Raw genomic sequence first — 8798 nt, 5'->3', positions numbered from 1 at the left:
CTCCACCAGCTAGGCTTGAGCCCACTGCTCTGCGACTGGATACAAGATTTCCTGACAGAGCACCCACAGGCAATGAGACTGGGCCCCTACACATCCTCCACCATCACTCTGAGCACAGGTACACCACAGGGGTGTGTGCTCAGTCCCATCCTGTACTCCCTCTTCACCCACGACTGTGTTCCTGCATCTGACACCAACACTATAGTAAAGTTTGTGGATGACACGACTTTAGTGGGGCTGATCACAGACAATGACGAATCAGCCTATAGAGCGGAGATACAGAACCTAGAGGACTGGAGTTTGAGGAGCAACCTGTCTCTGAATATTGTGAAGACCAAGAAGTTCATCGTTGACTTCTGGAGATCCCAGAACTGGAATTATGCTCCGGTCTTCATCAGTTGAGAGAGGGCAGAGAGGGTTCCCAACATCCGTTTTCTAGGGGTTCACATAACAGAGAACCTTACCTGGACCACTAACATTACTGCACAAGGCACAGCAGCGGTTGTATTTCCTGAGAACAATGACAAAGGCCGGACTGCCACAAGAACTGCTGGCAACCTTTTACTGCTGCTCTATAGAGAGCATCATGACATACAGCATCTCAACGTGGTTTCTCAGCTGCACTGCAGCGGACAGGAGGGCACTTCAGTGTGTTGTCTCCAGTGCACAAAGGATTATCGGCACTCAACTCCCAGCGCTGGAGGACATACTATGTACAGATCACAATGTTTCAGGAAGGCAACTAACATCTGCAAGGACTTCACACATCCTGGTCATCACCTCTTTGAACTGCTGCCATACAGAATGTAAACAAGCCGGATTATAGCAACATTGCTAATTTACATCCGCAGTCCCTAGGCAGATACACAAAAAGACACAAACTCAAATACACATACAACACTACATAAAAAGACTAATAACCCAACACATATTTAAAATTTCTAAGTAAAATGTTTACACAACTGATTCGTCATAAGCCACTTTTTAAAATTATGTTTTTAAAATGAGTTTGCAAATCTCTTTTATATCTTATATATTTTAAATCTGATATAATTCAATGTTTCAGTTGGTTATTGTTGCAGTGATGGCAGTTTTTATGTTAATGCAACTTGAAATTTTAAGACAGTCACTTAAAATAATTAATTGAAAGTGAATTAAGAAACATCCATGCAGACCTTCATTTTTCACCCCCATTTTTTTTCAACAGGGAGGGCCGCTGTTCTTTCAGGTTACTGGACTCTGGCTATTCTGAGCCCTGTTTACAAGCTCTGTGTCTTTTGCTCGGGATTCAGTGCTGACCTTTAATACCATAAAGAGGCACAATGAGCCCCAAGACCATCATTATTTCCTATTTTTTACACAGACGTTCCTGACCGACAATCACTGGAGCCCACAGATTGTAAACGGCACCATCTGCCAAAAGTGTCCACAGAATTTGGCCTCATGGGCAATGTTTGAGACGGCTATACATAGAGCCCCTTCAAAAAAAACCTCCATTTCACAGTGGCTGGGTTAGCGGGAGGGGGAGATCGGAGACATGGCGGGCTCTTGGGGTTGGTCTGCTCTGTCAGATGTTAACCAGCGTTGGGTGATTGAGTTGGCGGAAGAAGTGTATTATGTGACAGCTTGCTGATGAATATTGAATAATGTGTGTAAAGCTACATTAGCGTGGGATTGTGTGGTAATGTGACAAGTGTATGTGTGCAGCACACATATACAAAAGTGGGTTCAAATATATTGTACTGGTGTGCGGATGTAGTGTAAACACAAGCTGACCACATGGCCTGCTGCTTGACAGGTTAGAATCTCAGACTATTTAAGTGCTTAACAAACAATATTTTATGCAATATTATATGACTCCTTCTGCAGGTTACATCGCCACACCAGTAGGTGACAATAAGTGGCTTTATGAGTGACTTAATGTGTCTTTGTGAGTGAGTCATTGAATCATTCACTCAACCAATTACGTCAGAATACTGATGCATTCAGGAATGAAACAAGTGACTGTAATTATGAGTGAATCATTGCATCATTCACTCAACAGATTTGTTCAAAAACACTGACTCATTCATAAACAAATCAAGTGACTCTCTTGAGTAAATCATTTAATTTGTTTTAATCAACCATCGATTTTTACCCAACGGTTCAAAAACTCAGCTTCATTCAGGAACAATGCAAATTATTTTATGAGTAACTCACTGAATCCTTTACTCAACCGATTGGTTCTAACACACTGATTCATTAAGGAACTAAACAAGTGACTTTATGAATAAATCACTGAATCTTTTACTTATCCGATGGTTCTGAAACACTGATTCAGTCAGGAATAAAACAGAGAAATGTATTTATGAGTGAATAATTAATTCAAGTGTTTTGTTCTAAAACACTAATTTATTCAGGAATGCTGCCATTACTGTGTGTGTTGCTCATGGACATGCAATAGTCTGCTCTGTTTGGAACTATTTACATTGGCGGAGACAAAGTAACTGGTAATATTATATGTAAAATATACTTTAACTAATGTTAACTTTTTGCTTATTGAGCTGTTATATTAAGCAATATCATGCTTGCACCAAGAACGCTTTTATTTTACTCATCAAAGCTTATTATCTTTTACTCAGATTTGGTGCTTGGTGAGTTCTGTTTTGTCCCTCATCATATTCCTCTACCACAAATTTGTTCCCAAGGTGATAATAGTAACCATTAACAGATTTCAAGCAACCCCAGCACTGCCCTAATTATGTGTTGGCGCAGGGTGTTATTTTTGCATAGTAAATCTTTACAAGTTTCTGCTTACTTTGGCTATAGGAATATATTAAGTATAATATCAGTCTTTGTAAGACACACTCTGGCAGAAAAAAGAATGACAGCCATCAGTCAGGCTTTAATACAGTAAACAATAAAAGGACAATCAATGACGGGGAGATGGGCTGCTCAGTCACGTCTGGTACTGTGGTTAACATCTGAAGTGAGTCCAGCACTTGCCAATGTCATGTCTGAATGGGTCAATCATTCATGGATGATGTGTCACTGCATAAGGAGGATATTAGAGGGGGCGTATGGAAATGCTTTGAGAGAATGACATGTTAATGGACAGCCTATTGTTTTGATACTATGTCCATACTGTAGCTTTGCTTGTTTGTGGGTGTGCTGATAGGAACTAAGCCAAGCTGGGAGTAGGATGTTTTATTGTGTTATCATGTTTTCTTGAACTGAAAAGTGTTATTTTAGTATCATTGAGATACTATTATAGTTTTTATTAATATTTTGATGTAGTTTTTATTTTTCTATTTTGATTCTAATTTAGTTCACGTTTCAGTAATTTAGATTTTTGAAATTTCGATATCTATTTATTTGTCATTCAAAAAGAAATGCCTACAAAGTACTATTTTTTGAACTGTGATGAATTTTGCAGCTCTGTCTCCATAAGAGTGCTTGACTGTCAGAAAGTATCAGCTATAGATGGGGTGGAGGCACTTCACCCCGGGACCCCCTCGGGCAGGCTTACTCTGCACACCTGTCATCATGCCCTGGCCGCCTTTAGGCATGAGGCGGCTGTGATGGCATCTTAGAGGAATTCTGTGAAATGCATTCCTTTATCAGTGCCATTCACTTATACAGTATTCCTATTGATCTTAACTTGGGTCAGGTTCATAATCTGATAAAAAGACAAGAAAGTTTAACAAAAGGGTCATATGTTTATGTAGGTAGCTGGTAATTTTTTAGACTTTTCTCAAAGCTGAAAAATATAGGCTTAAATTATGTGCCACTATAATGGCACTAAACAGAATTGCAAAACTAGTTAGTGTTTCCAAACAGTTTTCCCAAACACTCATACTGTCTGCGGTCTAGACTATCTAATCAGTAATTAATTTGCTAATATCTAAAGAGGTATTTACAAAGTGGAAGATCTAACCAGGCATACTGTCTTTTCCCCCCCTCTGTACTCTGGTATAGTTTAGTTAGCAACTGTATAGATAGGGATTATAGTTATTATAAAAAAGAACTCCCGAAGTTAGGTCAATTTAACAAAACCTTCCCTTTAAGGACATCTACGGATGTCCACTATTGGAAAAGTATTTTAAAATATTTTCATCATAAATAAGTATAAGTAAGTAAATAAATAAATAAAAATCTCTTTGCATTTTAACGATTACACCGAGCATACATTTGTCATAAATGTTAATAATAAAGTGTGAATTTATTGTATTTTTTTTCCACCTATTTGGGGAAGAAAAAACAAAAGTTTTAATATCCACTTGTTTTGCTAAATCTAAAATAATAAAGCCTTTTACGATGCTTTTCACCGACTAACATTACTATTATCATTATGATGCTTTTCACAGACTAACATTACTATTAACATTACTAAGTTATCATTTAAAAAAAAAACAATTTTATTTAAGTCACCCCCATTTAATATGTGGATGAATCTTAATCGAAATATTGCACTTTGTAAAGAACGATCTTATTATATCAATGTATATTTTTTGCAATGATTTTTAGTTCGGTATGTTCTTTCTGAATTACAGGAAAACTGCAGATTCTGAAAAGTTCAAAGATCCCATCACCTGTAAAACTGTAGCTGAAGAGTGGGCAGCGCTGGATAACTCACAGATAGTATGTGACTGTCTAATGTGTGAGTTGGTGTGTTTGTTCAGGTTTTTGATGGATGAAATCATTACATTTCGTCTCATTTTTTTTTTCATGTTACAGAGGAGATTAGTTATTCTGGGCTTTAGAGAAATGTGGCGCATTATACATTTTTAATTGCAGCAGCTGTTTGGCCTCTTATATTGAATATTGTGCTTGACGAGGATACTGATTAAATCAGACAAATCAAACCCACTGCAACCCTTGTTATTTGTACCACAAATAGTTTTTTTTTTTTTTTTTTTTGCCACACGTACCTGACCCCCCAATGCATCTTCTGTGCGGACTCCATAAACCCACCAAATGTAAAGAAAGATCCCACTTAGTAAACAAAGTATCCCATCAGGTCCCTGCTTTTGAGGTCCTGATATCGTACGTTGCGAAACATGGAATAAAAATATTCCTGTGTTTGTCAGAAGCCGTTTCTATTTTTGCTGTCAAGCTAATTAGGGGCACCAATCAAACGGAGGCAGTTTTGATTTTCATGCTCGGTTGAGGTAATTGAATGTTTGTTCATGAGAGCTGATTGGGTTGTGCTCATGTGAATGTTGTTGTTGGGTGCATTAGTGTCGTCGTGTGACACTCTGATACGGGCCAGTGACAGATGCCCTGCTTTAGCCTGATCTCCCTCAGGACGTCATCATGACAGCTCAAATTTCCTCCCATCCTCAATCTCTCACTCAAATGATGAGCAGGAACTCCACTGAGCTTCTCTGACACTTATTCAGCTTCAGAGATCTTTTTGTCCATATTAATATCGGTGCTTAAAGGCAACATTCACCCAAAAATTTAAATTCTGTTAAAACTTCTTTCTAAACCTGTATGACTTTTGTTTTCATTCACCACAATGCCAAATATTTTGAAAAATGTATTTTTTTGTCCTCCACTGACTTTTATTAAAGTGTAAAAACAGTTAAAAGTGAAGTTAAAAACAGATAAAACATTCTTTGGAACAACATGGGGAGAGTAAATTAATCAGTGTTATTTCATTTATATACTGTTATAGAATTTATTAATATTTTCTAAATTATTTTTTCAGTTTTCAATTTAATTTTAGTTTAAGTTTAAGTTTTAAGTTAGTTTAAGATTTAGTCCATTTGGTTTATATTTCTATTTAGCTTTTTATTATATTTTATTATAATTTATTTTTATTTCTGCACTGTAAAAAATTAATTCTGTAAAATTTACGGTAAAAAACCGGCAGCTGTGGTTGCCGGAATTTTACCGTAAAAAATACGATAGCAACATTTTAGGTTTTCTAACCGTACTAATACCGTAATTTCATTAACTGAAATAATGTTAATATACCAACCTATTGAAGTACTGAATAGTTATTTCAACAAAAAAAACATCAAATTTGAAATGTAACACAGGGAATTCTGGGAATGTCAATTTACGGATATTCACTGTAAATTATACTGTCTTTTTCCACTTCCAAAAACGGTATACTACCGTAAAATTACATGTAATGTCCAATACAGTTTTTCACCGTATATAGTAGGGGAATTTAGCGTTAACCATTTAACAGGTTTTTACTGTAGCATTTTTACAGTCTTTTACCATTAAATTCACAGTCATATTTATCAGTGTGTCTTAGTTTTAGAAATTTTTGAACTTAAACTTCAGTTAGTTATCAGGACAATATACATTATACAGTATTTATGTACAATGTTTGTTTTTCATCTAATAATGTGTATATATAGTGTATATAGGCCTATATATTGTTTTTTCATCTAATATTTAGATTTTATTTCAGCTTTATTTCAATTAACTAAATTATTTTTAATAGTTTTAATTGTAGTTTTAGTGAACAAAAACACTGGGCAGAACTATCTATTTAAAGGATTAGTTCACTTTCAAATTAAAAATTTCTGATAATTTACTCTCCATTTTAAATGATAAACTGACACAAAGACATTTGAATATGTGTCATTGAACATACAACAACTTTTGAACGGTCCTGCTCCACATTTGTAAACACTGACTGAGTTGGTACTTCCGCCTACGTCAAGCGTGACCTTTTCAACGTAATTACATATTACGTGAAGTCATGGACGCGCATCGCAGAGCAGTGCAAGGCGTGCATTTTTGTTTATAAAGCATATACTTTATTTTTTTTTTAGAAAATGACAGATCATTTCGTTAGATAAGACCCTTATTCCTCGTCTGGCATCGTGTAGAGCCCTTTGAAGCTGCACTGAAACTGTAATTTTGACCTTCAATCGTTTGGTAGCTGTTGAAGTCCACTATAAGGAGAATAATCCTGGAATGTTTTCATCAAAAACCTTAATTTCTTTTCGACTGAAGAAAGAAAGACGTAAACATCTTGGATGACATGGGGGTGAGTAAATTATTAGGAAATTTTAATTTGAAAGTGAACTAATCCTTTAAACTTGTACGTGAACAGCAACCTATTAACTTTTTTAACCCAAAAATTGGTTATATTTATAAATGTGTCAGAAAATCTTTTTTGGAGATGTAAAATGCGAGAGAAAAGCCAAACAGTTTAAGAGGAAGGAACCACTCGTATGAAAGTTCGCTCTGGGTATTAATGTGTTCATCAGTGTGTGTATTAATGTGCAGGAGTGAGATTAGGGGGGTGGATAGCAAGCGTGCCAACAGGAGACCACAGGTGTGTGTTTGCGCTTCACCCCGTTGAATTCTGGGTAATAACAGGCATTGGTGCACCTGCGTCCTGTGCCGCCCCCTCTCTCTCACCTCTAATGGCCCCTAATTGCGGTGCCATCAGGCCCTAATACCCCAGCAGCAGTGCCCTGGCAGCTGCCCCCTCTCCCCAGGCAGAGAGCTGTCAATCTCAGTTCATCTGTTCTCTGTCCATCACCCTCCATTCTGTGTCTAACCGCTCAGTTCCCATCTAAGACACACAACATCAAAAGTCCATAAATCTGCAGAGCCGAACCGAGACTAGATGTGTATTTGATGTCATGCAATCCCGTAGTGTTGCAAACCATTGTTTTCCAGGATGTTTTTGTCACTTAATCAGGAAATACGAGTCCCTGGCACAATTTAAAAAGCATTAACGAGGGCTGATACAACAAACAGAATCAAACTATTTGTCAAAAAGGCCACACACAGACCTGCTCACACACATTGATGTAAACACAAAGCAACACAGGGAAACCGCATACAGACACGACCTCACAGCTTTCCGTCACATGGAGTGCAACATCTAAACCTTTCCCACAGAAACAATGATGCCTTTTATTGTGTCCACTTAAAGCCCTTGGCCACATGGGCCCCTTGAGTTTCCTCACACGCACTTCTTCTGTGGTTTGATAATTACAAACAGACAGCACAGTGTTAGAAAGTTTAGATGGTGCTTTGGTGGGCCAATATTTATTCAGGGGTGTGTACTTTGCTCATGCCCAAGAGATGCCCACTCACCCAGAGGCCCTGACTTGATTATCATATTCACCTGTCAAACTGAAGAAGTTGCTGTGATCCTTCCAAAGTGTTCATATCAGCATACCATAGATGAGATATTTTTTAATTGTTAAAGACATTTCAATTCAATTAAATTAATTTCACGTTTATTTGTATAGCGATTTTCGCTATACAAATCATTGCAAAGCAGCTTCACAGAAAATGAAAGTTTCAACATTACATTTAGGAGTAGCTAGTCAGTGGTGACTATGTCAGTGTGATGTCCATATGGCAGATATCTATAGAAATAAAATCATGCAGTTAGTTAATGACATGTATTCAAACAAATGGTGAACATTATTAACAGCAATGATTATATGTTGTGATCAAACTTATAGGAAAATTTGGTAGTTTTGCATGTTGGTTCAGGGTTGTCGTCATCTAATGTCCTTGGAGGGGTTGGCATTTGCTCTTCTCAGGTGTTTGGTCATCTCAGATCTTCATAATGGCTGGATCCAGACTGAAGCTTGTGTAATTCCTTTAGTTACCTTGGGATTCCCATCCCGTGGCAGAAACAGAGAAGCAAATAAACAAAAATTAGCATAGATGCTGTTCAAACCAAGCAAAGAATGATAATGTGCATTTGATCAGATATAACTAGAGTACACGTTTATGAGATACATTATGTGAATGCTTGGCTAAAGAGATGTGTATTTAATTTAGATTTAAACAGAGAGAGTGTGTCTGAACCCTGAACGTTA

Source organism: Sinocyclocheilus anshuiensis, unplaced genomic scaffold (genome assembly GCF_001515605.1).
Source record: "Sinocyclocheilus anshuiensis isolate Anshui unplaced genomic scaffold, SAMN03320099.WGS_v1.1 scaffold1409, whole genome shotgun sequence".
Classification (NCBI taxonomy): Eukaryota; Metazoa; Chordata; class Actinopteri; order Cypriniformes; family Cyprinidae; genus Sinocyclocheilus; species Sinocyclocheilus anshuiensis.
The sequence above is the reverse complement of the archived record's forward strand: the minus strand, read 5'-3'. Positions refer to the sequence as shown.